This window comes from Schistocerca nitens, chromosome 11, assembly GCF_023898315.1.
Source record: "Schistocerca nitens isolate TAMUIC-IGC-003100 chromosome 11, iqSchNite1.1, whole genome shotgun sequence".
NCBI lineage: Eukaryota > Metazoa > Arthropoda > Insecta > Orthoptera > Acrididae > Schistocerca > Schistocerca nitens.
This window is the reverse complement of record NC_064624.1, coordinates 129042780-129063532: the sequence shown is the minus strand read 5'-3', so window position 1 is coordinate 129063532 and position 20753 is coordinate 129042780. Positions and strand designations below refer to the sequence as shown.

The window sequence follows — 20753 nt, the reverse complement described above, 5'->3', positions numbered from 1 at the left end:
ACTGGAGTCCTCTGCAGTAAAAAGATGCCTCAGAATCTAAAGGTAAAAGCAATGTATGGGACTGAGTGTCGCTCTATGACGAAACAACAGGCGCGAATGTTACACAGCATGGAGATGTAGATGCTTTGATGGTCCATGGGGCTGACGCGATGTGAGCACATAACAAATGCAGACGTCCAGCAAAGGTTTGGTGTCGAGCCGATCACTGCCAGTTTAGTTTAGTTTAGTTATGTCATGTTCTGTAGATAATTGCTACGATTATTTTATCGATATGATGTGGAACAAGTCAGATTACAAAATATATATAGACACAAGTGAATAGTGCTAATATTAATATTACTGAAATTTTTAGTTCTACATATGCAACTACATTTAGATGTACAATTTTTTTTACCAGTTCTGAAACAGAACCTCGTCCATGGAATAGAAGGAGTTGTCCAAAAGAAATGATTTTAAGCTAGATTTAAAACTGCTACCTGCCAGACACTTTATGTTGTTGGGTAAATGATCAAAGATTTTTGTTGCTGAATAATGTACTCCTTTTTGAGCAACTGACAGCCTCAATAACGGTTAGGAAAGGTAATTTTTCCCTCTAGTGTTGTACATATGAACATCACTGTTCTTCGCAAACTGAGATGGATTATTTATAACGAATTTCATTAGCGAATATATGTACTCTGATGGTGCAGTTAAAATACCTACCTCCTTGAATAGGTGTCTACATGACGTCCTTGGGTGAACACCACTAATTATTCTCACTGCTCTCTTTTGTGCAGTCAATAGTTTATGTCTAAGTGGTGAGTTACCCCAGAAAACTATTCCATAACACATTATTGAGTGGAAATATGCAAAGTACGTTAGGAGCCTGATCTGTTTATTACCAAGACTAGCGATTATACGATGAGCGAAAAAAGCTAAACTTAATTGTTTGAGAAGCTCAGTAATATGCGTCTTCCAGTTCAAGTTGTCATCAAATTTGGATAAATCTACCCTGTTAACTGAGCCCTGTTCATATGCTACATCAATTGTGGGTGTGTCTCTATTCAGTGTACAGAAGTGGATATAGCGAGTGTTCTTCAAAATTAAGGGAGAGCCATTTTCTGAGAACCACTTAATAATTCTTTGAAACACATCCTTAACAATATCTTCAGCTGCTTTTTCTGGAATAGGATTTATTATAACACTCATGTCATCTGCAGAAAGTACTAGTTACGCTTGCTGAACGTTAAGTGAGAGGTCATTCAGATGAATAAGCAACAGCAGAGGACCTATAATTGAACCCTATGGGACTCCCTTTGTGATAACTCCCCACTCACTACAATTTACCACCCTCCCAACATTATTTGTGTTATTCAGCACGACTTTTTGGTTTCTGTTCGTTAAGTATGATTCAAACCATCTGTGTGTATAGCCTTCAATTCCATAAAACCTGAGTTTTTCTAAGAGTGTGACATGATCCACGCAGTCAAATTCCTTGGAAAGATCACAAAAAATACCAGCTGGCGATAATTTGTTATTTAGGGCTTGTACTGTTTGATGGGTAAATGTGTAGATAGCATTGTCAGTCGAGTAACCCATCCGGAATCCAAACTGTGACATGCTGAGTAAATTATTTTCACTTAAATGTGAGACTATTCTTGAATACATAACTTTTCGAATATTTTAGAAAACGAAATCAGCAATGAGATTGGTCTGTAATTATTTAAGTCGCTCCTGTCCTCTTTCTTATGAAGAGGTTTGACAATTGTGTATTTCAATCTGTCTGGAAACTTTCCCTGTGCTAGCGAAGCATTACGTATATCACTAAGGACTCCACTTATTGAATTAGAACAACACTTCAAAATTCTGTTAGAGACTCCATCAACACCACATGAGCTCTTTTTTAACAGTATATTTATAACTCCCTTAATTTCAGGGGGGGGGGGGGATTTGGTCCTATTTCTAAAGGCCTAAAGTCCTGGGGAATGACATTTTTAACATTTTTTTGCTTCTTCAACTGAACCCTTTAAACCTATTTTTGCTGCTACATTCAGAAAGTGATTGTTAAAAATACTTGCAACGTGTGAATTATCACTCACAACATCATCATTTAGCTTTATTGCTATGGTATGCTGTGCACTGCGAGGCTGCCCATCTCCCATTTGACAATATTCCATACAGTTTTAATCTTATTATCTGCATTATTAATTTCTGTCAGAACACATAAGCTTCTCGACTTCTTAATGACTTTGTTTAAAATATTACAGTACCTTTTGTAGAAAGCAAGTAACATCGGATCCTGACTTATTCTGACCTGTCCATATATTTCATTCTTCCTCTTATTTTGTATCTTAATTCCCTTAGTAGACCATGGCTTACTTGACTTTGTAATGGCTTTTTTGGATATCATTTCAGGAAAGCAACTCTCAACTATTGAGACAAATTTACGGTGGAATAAATTGAATTTGGCATTAGCATAATTTTCTGTGTATACTTCATCCCATTCTACCTTATCTAGGCTGCTCTTAAAACTCTGTACCCTGTTCACCTCCCTGCCTTGTATAAACCTGTCCGAAGCCTGTAAGGTGCTATATGTGTTATTTCCATTAACTGTGCATCATGATTAGATAGCCCATTAACAACTGGGTACACATTAATTGTTTCTGCCTGAGCACTGTCTATGAAAATGTTACCGATAAGTGACCTGCTATCCTACTGCACATGAGTTGGAAAACTTACAACAAATACTAGATTGAAACAATGAAACAAAGTTTCTCGCTCAATTTTCCTATCCGTATCTTTTAAGAAATCTACATTAAAATCACCACAAACCAGTAACTGCTTCTTTTTGTCTGACAGGTAGCTCAATAAAGCCTCTAGTGAGAGAAGCCGTCTCCGCTGTTACGGCCACGTCATGAGAAAGCAAGACAACTCAGTTGCAAAAACAGAGCTCCACATCAACCCAGGAGGAACAAGCCCACCAGGAAGATCGGCAAAGAGATGGACTGACAACGTCAGAGGAGACATGCACGTTATTGGCTTAAGACCAGGAGATTTCAACGACAGGGAGAAGTGGAGAAGATGTAGCGATACAGCAGACCCCGCAAGTCGGGATTAATGCTTGGAAAGACAGAGAATTGTTTCTGGGTGGTTTGTTTTGCACACATTTAGGAATGTCAGACTGCAACCCATCGAGTGCAGAGAAATCGATATTTGGGTGCAATGAATGAGATCCGGTAAAACATACTGAAACTTTCCAAGACTCTTGGCTTCAAACTGACAGATTTAGAGGTTGGTTGGATGCCGTTGAAGGTAACAACAGAAAGGTGCGGTGTAAACAGTGTTACTTTATTGTTGCCTGCAGTAGAAGCGACCTCGAAAAAAATGCTTATCGAGTTAAACACATTAAACATGTTGAAACTGTGCAAAGGAACAAAACTATTGTTGATTGTTTTCGAAAATGTTTGATGAAAGCAAACATACGGAAAAGGCAAAGACAGCTGAACTGAGATTATCAACTTTTTTCGCTGAGTATATTGTTGTATTTTCAACGGTGGACCAACTTGTTCCTGTGTTAAAAGATATTTTCTCTGACTTCAAAATTGCTTCAGAGGTTACTTGAGGTCGTATAAAGTGTGCCAATATAGTGAAAAATGCTATTGCAGAAGTGGAAACTGATAAAACGTTTCAGTATCGAAAGGAAATTTTCTATTTTAGTGAACGAGAGTACCGACATATCAGATAGCAAACATATATACGTTTTAGTGAAATATGTGTCGCCAGTTGGGTATGTGAAAACCCAACTTCTGGAGTCGAAACCTCTGGATGCCAAAGACTGCTCGGAAGAAAATCTATTCATAGCTCTGAGGAGTGTGTCGAAAGAGAAAGATATTCCAATTACAAATGTAATTGGCATGGCTTGTGACAATGTGTCTGTAATTTTGGGAAGCTGTAATTATGTCATAACAAGACTTAGAAATGTTGTACCAAATCTGATTGTTCTCAACTCTATATGCCATTCATCTGCTTCAGTTACAAACAAGACATGTCAGAAGCTTCCTAGATCCTGTGAAGAGTTAATAAGGTCCATGACAACCAACATACCTGGCAGTGCAAAGCGCTGCACTATTTTACAAGAATTTCAAGAACTTTTAGGAGTTGAACGTAAATGGTTCTTTAAATTATCGGGAACGCGATAGCTTATTTTGCATATATGTGTTGTTCGTCTGCTGGAAAACTGGGACGTGTTTTTGCTCTACTTACAGTTAGCAACTGTTCAAAATTAACGTCTGCTGAAACAGAGCTTCACGAATTTGAAAGTTCGTGTATTATAAGGCGCGTTTACACTTAGCTCAGAACATGGTTTTGTTTGCAACATTGATCCCTCCACATGTTGGCTACGTTGTTCGTTGTTTGTGTAGTGGACTGACAAGGCAGCCAGTCCACAGTGACGGGTAGCCGAAAAGGCACACGTACACACACGCCGACTGGCGCGAAGTCTGGAACAGGATTCGTAATGAATGTGATAAAGAAAAGAACGTAGCTACTAGAACACTTAACTTTTATATCGTCCTTTGGTATACAGCAATCTTGATGATACAAGTGAGACTCATTAAGATACATGCAATGGTACAATTGGCGCCTTGCTAGGTCGTAGCCATTAACTTAGCTGAAGGCTATTCTAACTGTCTCTCGGCAAATGAGAGAAAGGCTTCGTCAGTGTAGTCGCTAGCAACGTCGTCGTACAACTGGGCCGAGTGCTAGTACGTCTCTCGAGACCTGTCGTGTGGTGGCGCTCGGTCTACGATCACACAGTGGCGACACGCGGGTCCAACATGTACTAATGGACCGCGGCCGATTTAAGCTACCACCTAGCAAGTGTGGTGTCTGGCGGTGACACCACAGTTTGTGTATTCAGTGATTACATATTGTCTCTAAAGTATATTTTGGTTTACTTCGACACTTTTAACGCTCTTTTCCAATTGAGGAAAATATTAATTCACAAGTTTTCAGGAGATTCTTTGGGTCTGTTTATAAAACATTGGTCAGAACTTTCAAAACCCTGGCGTTCTCACTGAAATACACAGGATTAATAAACTCCCATCATACCATTATCTCCTATTAGAACCAGAATATCTTGGTCCCAAATGTGAACGGTTATTACAAACTCGCTAGAAAATGTGGAAAGGGAATTCATAAACTAAGACTTAAATGCACTGATTTCTATATCGCAGCAATGGAATAAATGAAGGATCTGCCTATACACGACGAATTTTTTGGAGACTTAAAATTCGTAGAGTCAAATATTGCATTAACAGCTGACAGAAGGTACCAGATTTGTATCACGAATCGCATCGAAGTTTGGAGGATCTGATGTAATTACCTTTGCAGCTGAATGGAGAAGTCTACCGTTTGTGGCTGAAATAAGAAGAAGGAACTTTCAGAAATGGACTTGGATCGTATGCAGAGTGAAATCTCAAACTTGAAAGATTTCCGGTATCAGGGATTCAGAATATCAGTAAACTTGCTGAGCTGGTTCTTTCACTTCCACATTCTAATGCTGAATCCGAAAGAATATTTTCTATTGCAAGTGATGTAAAAAAGAGAAAATGAAACAGAATTCGAGGTGAGAAATGAAATTCATTTGTTTTGTGAGATGTTTATTTCAAGCAAACGGAATAGACTTCACAACTTATTAATTGGAACAAAAACAACTCATGCTTCACAATAAGAAAAACTTGTATTAAGTGAAAGTTTAACTGTGCGATGGAGACTGAAAGAGGGAGGAGTATGTGTATATCTCTTCAAAAGGAAGGCTGTATTTTCTGAAAGGATGTAATGTAAGTCCTGAGTTTACATTATATGATGTAGTATTGCGAGGGTGCTGTTATATATTGTAGTTGCATTTTACACTCTACTACTAGTTCAATGTGCTGCGTGTGGAATCGTAAGCCATCATTTCTTTTGTTATACCTATTGTCTCTCTCTCTCTCTCTTCCGCTCTCTATCTCTCTCTCTCACTCACTTTTCCTAGGCATCATGTGTTTTTCCTTACCATGGGACACTTTATACAGAAAAGGGACATTTTGAGTAACTGGTTGGGACTTTGAGTTTCAGAGGTTGGCATCACTGGTAGTTATTCGTAAAAAAAAAAGCAGAACAGACGACAGTCGTCACATTTAATCGATGTTCCGTGGTTGTCACTTTTTTAAAAGTTTATTGTATGGAGTACATTTAGAAAATCAAGATGTGAGTGATCTAATAATTGTCTCTTGACCGTTGACTCCGCTTATCTTTTTTTTTTCTTATTAAACGTAGTTAGGTTTAATATGAGTGAGCAAAATGTAAAAAAGTGCGACATGAAAATACTCTGCGGTTAACAAGTCGAGTTACAGGCGAAAGAAAAATCGTATGTATTCGTGGTTGTGTCATGCAGCGGATGCTGTCTTAATTCAGTGCGACGTTAAAGACTTGTGACGTACCATGGCTGGAACAGCTAGTTGAGTCTCCCAGTTGTGAATAACGTTGTTTCGGATTTACCGGTATTATTAAAATGATTCACAAAACTGCGTTGTTTGATGTACTTGGGAGTCATAATATGAAATTCGTTAACATAATTTATAAATTGAAGTTCATATAAGTTTAGTATGACTTGTATAACCGCAGTTTTGTTTCTGTAGATAGCTTCTTATGCGCGAATGTTACATAGTTGTGTGCTCATGAAAGTATGAGTCCATATAGTGCACAACGTGAGTGATGAGTGTGCCCCTTTTTGCCACACGTTGTGTAGTTGACGTGTATGATGCTCTTATTGTTTAGGTAGTTCGCGTGTCTTGTTTACAATATGGCTCGAAGTTGGTGTGTGTGTGGGGGGGGGGGGGGGGGGTATGTTGGTGTAGTAGAGATGATATGTGTGTATTGTAGATTGCGATGATGCGCATCCGCCTTTACCAGAACTTCACTTGTAATGTTTTTTGTTTAATCTGAATTCTGTTGTCTAATTCTACCGTAGCCCGAGTTCTGGAGTCAACGGAAGTGTCAGATTCCACCCGTCCGGTTTGACCCGTGACGTTATGGATGTTGTGGTCTGTGACATTACGGCGCTGAGTTTAGTTTGAGTTGTTTGTTTGTAGATGTCTTCTTGTGTTTGATGGTTCCCTCTGGTGGTGTGTGTATGTATGTGCGTTGCCTTGTGTGGTGTATTGGGTTTATTTGATCTCTGGTTTTGGAAGAGCGGAGTTGTGGCATTGTTCATGACCTAGGGATTGAAATTGTTTTCAGTGAGTTATCAGTTTTATTGTGTTCTGTGTACGTGTCAGCGTTTTCGATACGTTTTATTGGTTTGCTGTTTGTGGTGCGGTAAGACGTTTAATTTATTGATTGGAATCCCTTTTTTGTGTGAATATGATGATAAAGTGAAATAGCACCATGTTGCGGGCGGAGATGGGAGAGGATATGTTGTCCTCGATTAAGTTCCTGCAGGTGTCTGGATTAATAGCGGAATTTGTGAAGTGAGGCGTTTTGCCGAGAGAATATGCAGTTGGCGAAAGTTCCGGCTTCTCGGACCGCGGACGTGTACATGTGTTGGTGTCGGAAGGACAATGTTTGGAGCTCCTGTAGGCGCGGTACCTGGTTTGAGAAATCTACGTTGGGTGTGAGAGATTGTTTTCATGACGTACTATTTTTGTTATAGTCCTCTACTAGTTTTTGTGTGTATGCGGCTAGTGAGTGAGAGGACGGTGGTAGATTGGTTTTCTTTTTGTAGGGTAGTGTGTTCTGAGTATGTCAGTATAAGAGTAAGTTGGGTGAGCCGTGGTTCGTGTTTGAGATAGACGAGTCACAGTCTGGGAAGAGGGAAGTATGGGAGAGGTAAATCTCTGGTTGGTTTGTGGGTGTGGGGAGGTTGTTATTTTGTGGGGTGGGTATGCTGATTATGTTTTCAGGGTTTTGCAGGGGCGCACTAAGAGGGACTTGAAGGGTTAATTGAGGAGGGGAGTACTGTAGTTTCAGATGCTTTTTCGTCATACAGGTGTTTGGAGAAGAGGGCTTTTGATCATTTAGTTGTAAACCATAGTATAGAGTTTAAAAATTGCAAAACTGGTGCATGTGCTAATGCAATGGAGTTAGTTTTTTTTTTTTTTGGGGGGGGGGTTGGTGGTTAAATCAGTTATAAGGAAGGGGAGAGTGGCTCTTCTAACGTGCCATCTCATTTAGATGAGTATTGGTGTTGGAAGTGTGTCCCTGGCATTATTGTGTTTTTCGTGTTCTTCTGTGGGCAGTAGGGAAGATGTACAGGATAGTGGTTGGTTGAGGGTGTTCAGTATGTGGGGGGTGATTGTGGGTAGTTGTTGTGGATTTAGGTGGGGGGGGGGGGATTCTTTTATGATTATGTTCGAGAGACCTTTTTTTGTTACAGTTGTTTTTGATTTGTACTGTGTGATTGAGTTCAGTTTATTTTTGTGGTTTTTATTTGGTGTGTGAGTGAGTGTGTGAGTGAGTGAGTGAGTGAGTGTTGGCCAACCAAGTGTGCAGTGCCGGAATTTGTTGGTGGTAAGTAGTAGTTTTTTTGGGTCTATTGTTCATGTGTGTTTATCGTGCATCGATTGTTTTTAATTTCTGTGGGGAAGTTTGATTTTTGTGTTTTCGAGGTGATGTGGGTTTGGTTTTATTTATCGCAGTTGCAGGTGTTTGGTTTTTGGTATCATCGGCTGTGGTTGACCTACGTAGGTCAAGGGAAATGTTTGATTCCAATTTTTGTCATCTGATAATGAAGCCAATGAATGTCATGGCAAAAATTATTGTGGGCAAAAAATTTAAAGTGTGTTGCTGTAAGAGTAATTTACTTGTCAAGAACTATCACTAATTGTCTCTGTGAAGTTTTATGAAATGTCTCATTTTGGGTTTTATAGAAGCATTGTCATGAAGCATTGTCGTCTGGCATTATCATGTGGGGGCAATTCTAGGTATTTGCATGACATCTTGTTGTTGCAGCTTGTGGTCATTAGAGTAAATGCTAAATGTTCGTATATAGAGCACATTAGAAGCCAACATTCTGCGAGCTAAAGATCATGGAGGCAATAAACATTTGTACTTCTGTACATTGTACCAAGCAGTAGTTGGCAGAAGTAAAATGTTGAGGAAATATATTACGCTCTGCAAGAAACAATACATATTTATACATGATACTATAGATTGAACTTATAGTTGTTCGTATGTAGGTAACAAATTATTCAATAAAATACCACTATTTGTCTAAGTATTTACTGAGCATGCTTATAAACATAATGTGCTTGGCTCATGCCTGCCCCTTCTGCAGTGTGAAGGGAAAATGGTTAAATGTAATTGCATTACTTAACCTACTCTTGTTTTACAGAGAGTAATGTAACATTTATTGACATTATCTGTTGGTGTAATGACACCATTTGCCCTAATGACTTAGTAATAAAATTATTACTGTTAAATTATCCTTCAGGTATGTCACATGGAGCACTTAACTAAACAAACTTCGTTCTCGGCTAGAGTTTGATGCAAGCTATCGAACTGTTCACCATTCCGCCGCCTTACAGAACCACCCACTGTAACTGTTTTGAAGCCACAGTTGCTTGCACCATTCTCCCAGAGGTGGACTTGGGGATGTATTTGGGGGAGGAGTGAAACAGTCGGTCAGAACTAGTCGTACAGCAGTAAGTAAAAACTGTCGAATGTTTGCTTTGCGACTGCCAAGTAACTCTCGTGTTTTTTATTGCATGCTGTATCTAATTTGTTCACTTGCATTTCTTTAATCAGTGCCTACTATATTGGTTACACATTTACCATTTGCATTGGTAGCTTGCTCGTTACTTCCATGTTATACATGATGTATTCAAATTGTGATATGGATTATGTCAGCTGAACAGCAGATTGCATGGCAGATGTCCAGTGACACTGTACCTGTCTCTTACTTTGCATGCTGCAGTTCATATTTATGAATTGAATAAAGGACAGTGAACATGACAAACGGTGAGTGGAATTGTCACATTCCAACCAAACCTTAGCCTCGGGCTTTGCCACAGGTCACTTTGTCACCACATCTAGTTTTCTTCCTACTGTTAACACTGAAAACAAACACAGTTGTTTAGTTACAATCACTCATTTCGCAGTTGCCGACTGCATCGTGCAACAGAAGAGCCGGGACATTAACTACATTTAGCCTCTTGCATAGATCATTTAAAACATGTATGAAGTAGTGAGTTATCCTTTCCTTCTACTGTTGTAATTGTGGATATTGCTGTCACTTTCAGAATGAAGTGAATTTTAGCATACTTAATCAGTGAATGAATGCAATTTGAGCCTTTGGTTGACGTCCCTAATTGCTTAGATATGTCCACAACACAGAATATTCTCCCACAGAACATTAATGAATGAATGTCTCTGTATCCCCAGAGTTGGCCAGTTTTGAGTTTTTATCGGTATTTGAACCCAAGAACCTGGAAGTTTCTACCCAATTTATTATATTCTGTTGTCATGCTAACATTAATAGGTGATGAACTTTGTTTGCAATGCCAAACTGGATGATTTATGTTTCTCAAAGTTTGCAGCAGGTACATTTGTCTAGAACCACGTGTTTCGTCTGGTTTGAATTGATTGCTTATTTTGTTTTGATCTGATAAGCTGAAAGTGCATTATTGTACTGTGTCGTGCAATGTTTGTCGGATTCTGATAATGAGTGTTTACGACCTGTCGCCGCTCGTGGCATGGCTTGCATTTGTGCGTGCTACTGCGGCTTACAATAAAAAAAGAGGAATTGTCTCATGAGCGAAACAATGGCAAGAGACTGCTATTTGTTGTTACTTACACTGCTGCTTTCTTTGATTATGATCAACAAGAACCAAATAATAGACTGTGTGTGATAGATGATGATCTGAACGAGAGTTTGGCAAAAAATTTTCTCTGTTTGAAAATCTTTGCAGCCGCCTGTTTAGTACATTACATTCTGCACAGAAATGAGTCCTCTTAGATTTAAAAATCTAGTCAGTTGCCGTGCTTCATTTCTGACTGAATCACTATTCAGCGTAAGAATAATACAAATATAGGCATGACATGATACGTATATTCTTCCGTGTTTGCTGTTGTCTCACTCTAGTTTCGTAGTTAATTAGGCAGACAGGATTTAAATGAGATAGCAGCAAATACAAAAAATACATGGCATAATGTTTACATTCTTCTACCTTTTCTTTTAATTTATTTACTGATGCAGAGGTTTTGGCGCCAGTATTTATCTTTGTGCCTGCAAAGCATGCCTGTGTAGCGCTGCGTATATTAGACAGCAGAAGTTAGTTGTGGCGGCACCTACCAACATTTTTCAGAACTTTCGCTTACTTTGAACCTGATTGTAAACCGCAGACAGTTTTTTAGATTACAAAAACTGGAAAAAAGTGTGGCTTAGATTTGAGTAAATACAGTAATTCTTTCTCCGTTGCTGTATAATTCAGCTCGTGTTTGTCTAGGCTGCAACTAGCGAAAGCAATGGTTTTATTTTCTCCCTCTTCTGGGTCCCATTCCCCTTGCAATAATTCTGCTGCTATGCCATATTCTGATGCATCTGTTGTGATGCCAAATGGTTCACGAAGACTTGGATGATTTAAAATAGTATCATTGTCTAGGGTATCCTTTACTTCCTGGAATGCCTTTTCTGCATTTTCATCCCATAATCATTTTGCCTTTTGCTTTAATAGCGATAGTAGATGTGGATTACTATGACTTGTCCTTGTATATACCGTCTACAAAATCCCACTAATCCTAAAAAGGAACATAACTATTTTACATTCTGTGGATGTGGACAGTCTTTAATCGCTTTAATGCGTTATGGATCAGGTTTAATTCCTCTTATTCCTTAAAGATGTCCCAAGAATTTTAGTTCCTCTCGCCCAAAATGTGATGTAGCGAGCGAGCTTAGTAGTTATTCCCTTGGTATAGAATTTCTCTATTGCTCTTGAAAGTACATCACAATGTTCCTCCCAGGTTTCTGAAACAATCAGTATATCTTAATCATAAATCAATAGCTCTTGTAACAACTTTCTCCCTAATGTTTGATATAATGCTCTTATAAACACTGATGCTGATATGTTTAACCCAAATGGCGAAACTTTAAGCTTGTAGACTTTCTGTCATATAGGAATGCAGTATAAGGTCTAGATTCTTTAGCTAATTTCACCTTCCAGTACCCATCTGTCTGATCCACAGAACTAAAATAATTTGCTTTTGCAAAATGAGCACGTAGTTCGTTTATGCATATGGGACAATCTCTCTCCAGTTCAATGTGACAATTCCAGGTTCTCGCGTCTAGTACTAGGCGCACACCACCTGTTGCCTTTCTGACAACTAACAGTGGATTGTTGTATATGCTTGTGCTTCTTTCTACAACATTATTATCTAACATTTTATGTATTTCTTCCTGTACTTCCTCTTACGTTGATAGGTACAGGGTAAGGTCTAAAGAAAAAAGGTTCCTTGGTTTTGATCTTAAAACTACCCACATAATCTCCTATATTCCCTGGTTTGTCTGAAAATACATCTGAATATCTGCATAATATTCCATATAGCTCTTCCTTTTGAGTAAGGGTTAACAACATTTCAGATTCGTAAGCCTTAGCATACAAATCAGCTTTATTTGCAATTTGTTGTAGATTACTTACATCCTTTTCCATTGAACTCGTATTAGCTATTAACCATAAATTATTACTCCCGTTTAGTCCTTGACATCGATCTGTCTTAAACAAGATCTATTAGGCTACAGTTATCTAGATTGCACTTAAAGAAATCACTCTGAAAGTCTATTACCACCGCACATTTCATTAACCAATCTACTCCTAGTAATACTTGTGTATTTATTTTAGGGACTATTAACATGGTTTGTTCAAACACAAGTTGATCTATTTAAAATGTAATCCTTGTTTCCCATTTCACTACATTGCTCTTAATACCTGTAATACCTACAATATTTACTCCCGTAACAGGTAAGTTAGGAAATTCCTTTATTCTTCCACTTAATAGCCATTCCTCGAAAATTGACACTTTGCTTCCTGAATCAATGTAAATTTCCACTCCTTGATTTCGTATTCCTCCGATTGCAATTGGTTTGCGTTGCACTTTTTCTAAATTTTCCTCTTTCGCTAATAACCAATCGTTAATAGGTGATATTTTACTATAAACGATCATTTTACTTATATATATATGGGCCGAGTATTGTTCTGCGACATCCTGAATTCTGGCCGTTGACCTGGGATTTTTCTCGTTTTCCATCACTATGACCGGATACTGATTGGAACTTACTTCAACAGTACGGTGGTTTGCCCCATGTTATTTTGTTGCATATTTATTTGTTGGTTTTGAGGTGTAAACACCTGTGAATTGATGTTATCAATCTGAATTCTTTCCCCTCTAGGGTTATTGTGATTTAGACCATTATCCCTGCTGTGAACAGTTTCATTACTGCTTACTCTACAATAATTGGATTCCTTCGTCCGCGGTAAGGAATTAGGAAAGGATATGTTATTTCTGTTCCCCGTATTTCGGTCATTCACTGAATAATTTTCATTTCTTTCAGTATTGAGTGTGTGTAAAACTTCAATAAACATTAATAACTCATTCACGGTTTTCCACCCTCTGTACAATATTCCTTGTTGAACGTGGTATGGTAAACATCTAATGAGTACTTTCAGGAAGTGCATTCATCTGTTGGATCATCTAAGTATTTAGATTTTGTCAAATGCCATTCCAAATACTTTTAATATGTGCCCCATGACTTATTGTATGGAGTAGGGTCTAATAACTTTAAGATTAATTTTTCCTGGATACTTGAAGACCAGTGCTTTCTCTTAAAGCTTTCTGAGACGCAAGTTCTTCTGCATGAGTATTTCCCCATTCCACTGCTTCTCCCAATACGTGTCCTTATGTGAAATCTATTTTCTTTAAGTCATCCCAATTTTTGGGCAAAGATCTGGCAAACACTCGTAAAAAATAAATTGGGTGTCCATCACTGTCTGGTTTGTACTTTGGAAATTGCCTTGCTAAATCAAACCTATTACCTATAGATAAACCCTCTATTACATCTTTAGTTACTCCTGTTATAGTTTCAGGTTTACAATTTTCTAATTTCTTTTTATTATTGTCTATTGCTTTCCATATTCTATGAAGTTCTTGTTTACTGTTAACTGTACCTTCCCCAGAAGTGATTTTTGCCATTATTTATTTCTGTTTTGTCTTTTACTTCTTTTTCTACGAATAACTGTAAACGTTTCTCCAAATGTTGTATAGCATGAGGTGTTCCTGCTACAGCATTTTCCCGTATGGACGTGATTTGCTTATTTATGTCTGAAATACTAGTGCATACCGCTTGGAATTGGGAATTAACATTATCTACATAGCCTGTCCACTGTCGGGTTGTTAATGTATGTACACTTTCCTGTAAATGATCTGTTAACACTTGTTTAGCTACTTGTTGCACCACTAATGGCACTGAGTCTCGTAATTCTTTTACTCTAGAATTTATTTCCATTATTTTGATGTTTTGATTATTAACTTGTGCATTAAAGTTGGATCCTAAGTTAGGTTTAACCTCTTGTATTTTATGGTTGAGTACGTCATTGATTCAGTAACTCGTTCCTTAATGGACTAAATTAGTTCTACTTGTTCCACTCTCCGTCCTTTCCTATATTTCTCTGCTTGTTTTTTAATCATACCTTTTAGTATTGCCTTATCCTTCTCTGCTTGTTCTTTAATTATGCTTTCCAGTATTGCTTTATCCTTCTCTGCTTGTTCTTTATTTATGCCTTCAAGAATCTATCTTAACTCCTCGTTTTGCATTGCCATATTTCTTGTGATTGGCATACACTTTTTATTACTAATCGACAGTATTAATATTAAACCCTACACTCGCAGAAATGTCTCAACTTTTTTTTTTAATGTTCACGGCTCACCCTTCTGCGGAACTGTGAACTGCGTGCTTGTTGTAGAACAGCCGAAGCCAGTGCTGAAGTCGAAGCCGATGTCTGCTCTTGCTGCCACTGTCTTCTTCTTTTTTTTCTGTTTCAGGTATCCAACAGTAAATTATAGTTTCCATTCATTATGTGTTTACTGATCACAGTTCATTCAAAAGAAGCTCTTAAATATTATTCTTCTTGATTCCTTGCTACGTGTGAGGTAAGACACTGTTGTTGATCGCTGGTTGTCAGGGGCAGCTTCTGTATTCTATTCTTTGGAGTCGTAATTCTGGTTCAGATCAATTTTCTGCACTTAATTGCTGGTGCATTCTCCATTCGCCTTTTCCACAGTTACCATATGGGGTGTATTTTTCCGCTTTCTCCTGCTGATACATATTTTGTAGGGTTTGTGGTGGATCTTACACCAGCACTATGGGGAAGTTGCATCCCTGGCTGATACAGCAGGACAATATTTTGCCGACCCTGATACACCGCCAGATGAAAGTAGTATTACCTTTATCCTCTCGTCTCAGAGTAGTTGTTTGGTGGTCTGAATCCTTCCATGCCACCTCCCTGTCGATCCAACTGTGGTGAAGATACCTGGAATGTTTTTGCAAGTTCTCTCTACTGCACTACTAAATAAATAGCCACACTTATCACAAACGGGGTACATTGTGCCCAACATTTTCACTATTACTTTTAACAACACAACAAACATTTGCTACGGTAATACCATTCTCTTGAGAACATTCAAAAATGTCCGTATATGCGTACTTCAGGACCTGAGAGAGAAAACCAGATAAACTACTGCTGTTCAATTGTTCATTACGCCCTTGTTGGTGCGTCATTTACTCCACGGTTCTCGGATTCAGGCACTTGCTTCACTATGCCACAAATGACTCCCGTACGACCAGTGGTTGTAATACCATTTTACTGTTTACTGGTCACCTTCTCGCTGGCTCCACGACTGCTCCACATTCACTGCATACAAGAAAGGAAAACACACAGTTTCCCCTTTCTCACCACATTTCTTATTCAACTTACTCGTGGGCACCTCATGTCGACGTTCTTCCAATGGTGTGTTGGGATGTTTATAAATATCTTGAAACGCTACACTAACCAACCTTGGAAATCATGACATAATTAGAATAAACAACATAGTTTATGCCAGTTGTTGTTACAACCACTGATAACATTTAATAATGGGCTGCTTACATTCTTTGCTTCGTAAACTCATGACACTATTTATAAAAGCCACAAATTGGAATTGCACACTAGAATTAATGTGGTCATGAAAATAAAGCAAGAACAGGATTCAGGTCTTTGTTTGAAACCTGAGGAGCATTCGAGCATTCATTTCATTTTGTACATGTATAGATGATAGTGTGTTCCAGTTTGTATTACTTGAACAGTGAATTGTGTTTTATACATCTCGTGTACATTTGCAATCCATTTGGTTTGCATGCAGGAGACATGTCAAAAATTTATAACACAGTTACAAAGGAAAACACAGGAGAATTGCTTCAATTTAACCCTTGTATCTCTGGAAAGATCAGTGAAATAAATGTTGGTGTCAGTAGTGTTCAGTTAAAACCTGAAATTGTTAAAACTGAACAGAGCTCCAGGGCGATGTGAATCCCTGTCGTATTCAATACTGAGCTAGTCCCCCTTCTAACTATAATCTATTGGTCAAAAAGGGGTAGTAGAAGTGATAGATAAAATTACTGTCCAATACCCCTGACATAGATTTGTTGTGTAATCTTAGAACATATTCTGAGCCCAAACATAATGAGGTATCTCAAACAGAAGACCACCTAGGTGCCAACCAGCACGGATTCCAAAAACATCAGGGCAGCAATTTAGAGGCAGCATTTCTTGGTTTTTGAAAAGCATTTGGCTCACAGTCAGTACCAAACTTAGGCTTATTGTTAAAAGTATGGTCATATGGGGCATCAAGTGAAACTTGATTGGATTGAGGACTTTCTGGTAGGGAGAACACATGTTGTCGTGGATGGAGAGTCATCTTCAGATAAAGAAGTGACTTTGGGTATGCCCCGGGGTAGTGTCAGGACCCTTGCTGTTCGTGTTGTTTATTATTGACCTTGTGCACAATATTAATAGTAACCTGAGACATTTTGCAGATAATGCAGTTATCTATAGTAAAGTACCATCTGAAAGAAGCCGCATAAATATTGTCATATCTTGATCAGATTTCATAGTAGTGTAAAGCTCTTGTACCCAAAAATCTTATATATACAGGATTCATTATTTTTCCTTGCAGAAAATTTGAGGGAGCCATCTGGAGGTGGCATTGAGGCAGCAACAACATACATCACAACCTGTCCGTGGAAATGGCATGGCAAGCCGTTCCACAGGACTACATCCAGCATCTCTACGATCGTCTCCATAGGAGAATAGCAGCCTGCATTGCTGCGAAAGTTGGATATACACTGTACTAGTGCCGACATTGTGCATGCTCTGTTGCCTGTGTCTATGTGCCTGTGGTTCTGTCAGTGTGATCATGTGATGTATCTGACCCCAGGAATGTGTCAATAAAGTTTCCCCTTCCTGGGACAATGAATTCACGGTGTTCTTATTTCAATTTCCAGGAGTGTACATCACAACCTGTCCGTGATGCGTCCGGCGCCATCACCACATACAGTTAAATTGTTGGCTACCCTCACCACATGTGGGGGTATCAGCGACTCCGTAGCAGCATCCGGGCCCTTCGTGGACGCCGTCCATGTGTGCTGGACCATCACAGGTGCATTGGTAGGTAGTGCTTGGCTCAGTGGAGAACAATAGAGAAGAGAAAAGGGCCCTTTGGTGCATTGGCAGGATAGAAGGTGTTTGTGTGCTGGACTGGGGTCAGGGGAAGGGATGAACATGCGGAGGACACGGACTAGCAAAGGTTGAGGACTGGGGGATCGCGGGAACGAAGAGTGTGTCATACGAAGAGTTACCACCTGCCCAGTTCAGAAAAGCTGATCTTGGTAGGAAGGATCTATATGATGCATTCCTTAGAGTGAAGCACATTTTGTCGGATAGCATGATCAACAAATGTGTAGTCAGCTGTCTCCTGACAACAGTATGGTGGTGGCCATTCATCCAGACAGACAGCTTGTCGTGCCTTTTTAGAATGTAGCACAGTGGTTGCAGCATAGTTTGTAGATCACACGGCTGCTTTGACAGGTGGGGTAGGAGATTCCAGTGACAAGACTGGAGCAGGTGGTAGTGGAAGAATGTACGGGACAGGACTTGCATCTGGGTCTATTACAGGGGCATTACAGGAAGATTCAGTGGTTGGCAGAATACCACTGTGAGGATAGTGGATTGGACATTCCTCATTCCACGACACAACGAGGGGAAATCGGGGAAATCGAAACCCTGGTGGAGAATGTGATTCAGTTTCTCCAGTCGTCAGGGGAGAGCCCCTTTGTGACCAGACTGTGGATTTGTGAGCTGTGGGAGATGACTGGTGGGATCAGGCCTGGGAGATCTGTTTCTGGAAAAGGTGCGGAATGTAATTTAGAATGGTGTGGAATGGGTGGCAGCTGCTGAAGCGGATGTATTCTTGGTACTTTAGATGTTGATGGAGGTGGTGGTAGAGATCAAGAATGATGGCTTGTTGGATGGAGAAGGAACAGTGAAGTAAATGGGGAGAAGGTGTAGAGGTTCTGGATGAGTGTCTGTAGGTGATTCTGTGGATAACCTTATTTCTCATCAGTCCTTTGCTCATTAGGTTAATCATTCCACTCAACAGATCATGCACTACTTCACTTCACTTCACTTTCTGTGAGGATAACAATGTCATCAACTAATCTTATCGTTGATATTCTTGACCCTGGATTTCAACCCATCTTGGAACCTTTCTTTCATTACCATCCATGTTTGTTCTGTATATAGATCAAACAATAGGGGCAAAAGACTACATCCCTTCTCTAACAGGAGTGCTTCATTCTTGGTATTCCATTCCTACTGATATTTCCTGGTTATTATTGTTGCACACATCAGCAACTGGGGGGGGGGGGGGGGGAGGGGGAGGTAGCAGGAAGCGATGAGGAGACAGGAGCTGAAGCTGTGGCTGGTGCCAGAGCTCATGTCCGCTTCCCGGTGTTTGTTTTATGACTGTCCCAGAATGTCAGCTAAGAAATAAGGCAGAGGGCACTGCTCTGCACTTAGCGACAGTGCGAGGTCTTCTGTTGATGACTACAGTGACATCTTCAAGTGGTGCGAGAGCCCCGTGGCTAGCTGCATAATGAAGAGAAACGGACACCTGTGGACATCGGCTGCCCCTGCTAGCCACCAAGCGGTGTGTGGCGGAGGGCACTATTCGCGCCGAAGTCATATCGCCCCCTCCGTTCCACTCGCGGATCTCGCGAGGGGATAAAAGACTGAATGCCTCAGTACAAGCTCTGATTTCCCTTATCTTTGAATGGTGGTCATTGGGTGATACGAAAGTAGTTGGTAATAATATATGCTCTACATCCTTGTCGAAAACCGGATTTTGGAATTTAGTGAGCAGCCCCTTCTGTTTAGCGCATCATCTATCTGCAAGTGTGCCCCACTTCAAACTTTCTATGAGATTTGAAACACTCTTGCGATGGCTAAATGCACCAGTCACAAACCTTGGTGTTTTTCTTTGGACTTTCTCAATCTCTTGAATCAGACACAACTGGTAAGGGTCTCACACAGATGAACAATAGTCTAAGACTGGATGAACAAAAGTATTGTAAGCAATTTCCTTTGTTGAAGGACTGTATCGCTTCAGGATTCTACCAATAAACCCCAATCTAGAGTTCGCCTTACCTGTTACTTGTGTAATCTAATCGTTCCGTTTGAGATAATTTCGTATAGTCACACCCAGATACTTGACGTATACATTAATGTGAATTTTTGCTTTGTTATGCGCAGTAGGTAACACATACTAATATTGAGAGATAAGTGCCATTCATTACGCCACATGTTTATTTTCTGCAAATCCTCATTGATTTGTTCACAATTTTTGTGTGATACTACTTTTCTGTAGACTACACCATCATCGGAAAACAGTCAAATGGCGCTGTCAGTACGATCAACCAGATCATTTATGTAAATCGTAAAAAGCAGCGGACCTATTACACTGCCCTGGGCCACACCTGATGTTAGGCTTGTTTCTGTTGAAGTCTCCACATTCAGGACGACATACTGCTTTCTGTCTATTAGAAAACTTTCTATACAACCGCATATGTTGTCAGAGAGACTGTAAGCGTGCACTTCTAGGAGCAAGTGACAGTGGGGAACTGAGTCGAACGCCTTTCGAAAGTTGGGGTATATAATGCACAGAGGGGGCCAGCTGTGTCTCGCATGACCACTGTTCCCTAAAACAGTGCTGGTTTCTTCAGATGAGCTTCTCAGTCTAGAAAGGTCTTTATATCTGAACACAAAATATGTTCCACGATGGTACAACAAATTGATGTCCGTGAAATTGGCTGGTAATTATGTGCATCCGATTTTCTACCCTTTTTGTAAATTGCTGTGAGCTGGGCCTTCTTCCAGCCGTGGAACTTTCCACTGTTCCATTGATTTCTGGTAGATGACTGATAAGAATGGTGCTATATTTGTAGCGTAGTCAACATAAAAGAATACAGGGATACTGTCTGGACCAGATGCGTTCCTGCTATCTAAGGATCTTAACTGTTTCACAATCCCAGATACACTAAACACTGTCAGCCATCCTTGCATTTGTTCGATAATTGAAAGGGGAATGGTGCTGCAGTCCTGTACCATGAGTGAGTTTTTAAAAGCTAGGTTTAGAATTTCAACCTGCAGTTT

The 20753-nt window shown here is 39.6% G+C and overlaps 1 long non-coding RNA gene across 3 annotated transcripts in view; it reads left to right on the top strand.

Annotated features, from left to right (window-relative positions):
• Positions 1-6163: 6163 nt before the first annotated feature.
• The window catches only part of LOC126213546 (uncharacterized), a 422558-nt gene continuing 407968 nt past the window's right edge, over positions 6164-20753 (top strand). Inside the window, exons 1-3 of one of the 3 annotated variants that reach the window (XR_007541241.1) lie at positions 6164-6228; positions 9452-9662; positions 17221-17711. This is a non-coding gene — a long non-coding RNA (uncharacterized LOC126213546). The remainder of the gene's footprint in view (positions 6229-9451; positions 9663-17220; positions 17712-20753) is intronic. The other 2 variants (XR_007541236.1, XR_007541243.1) reach the window with 2 other exon arrangements.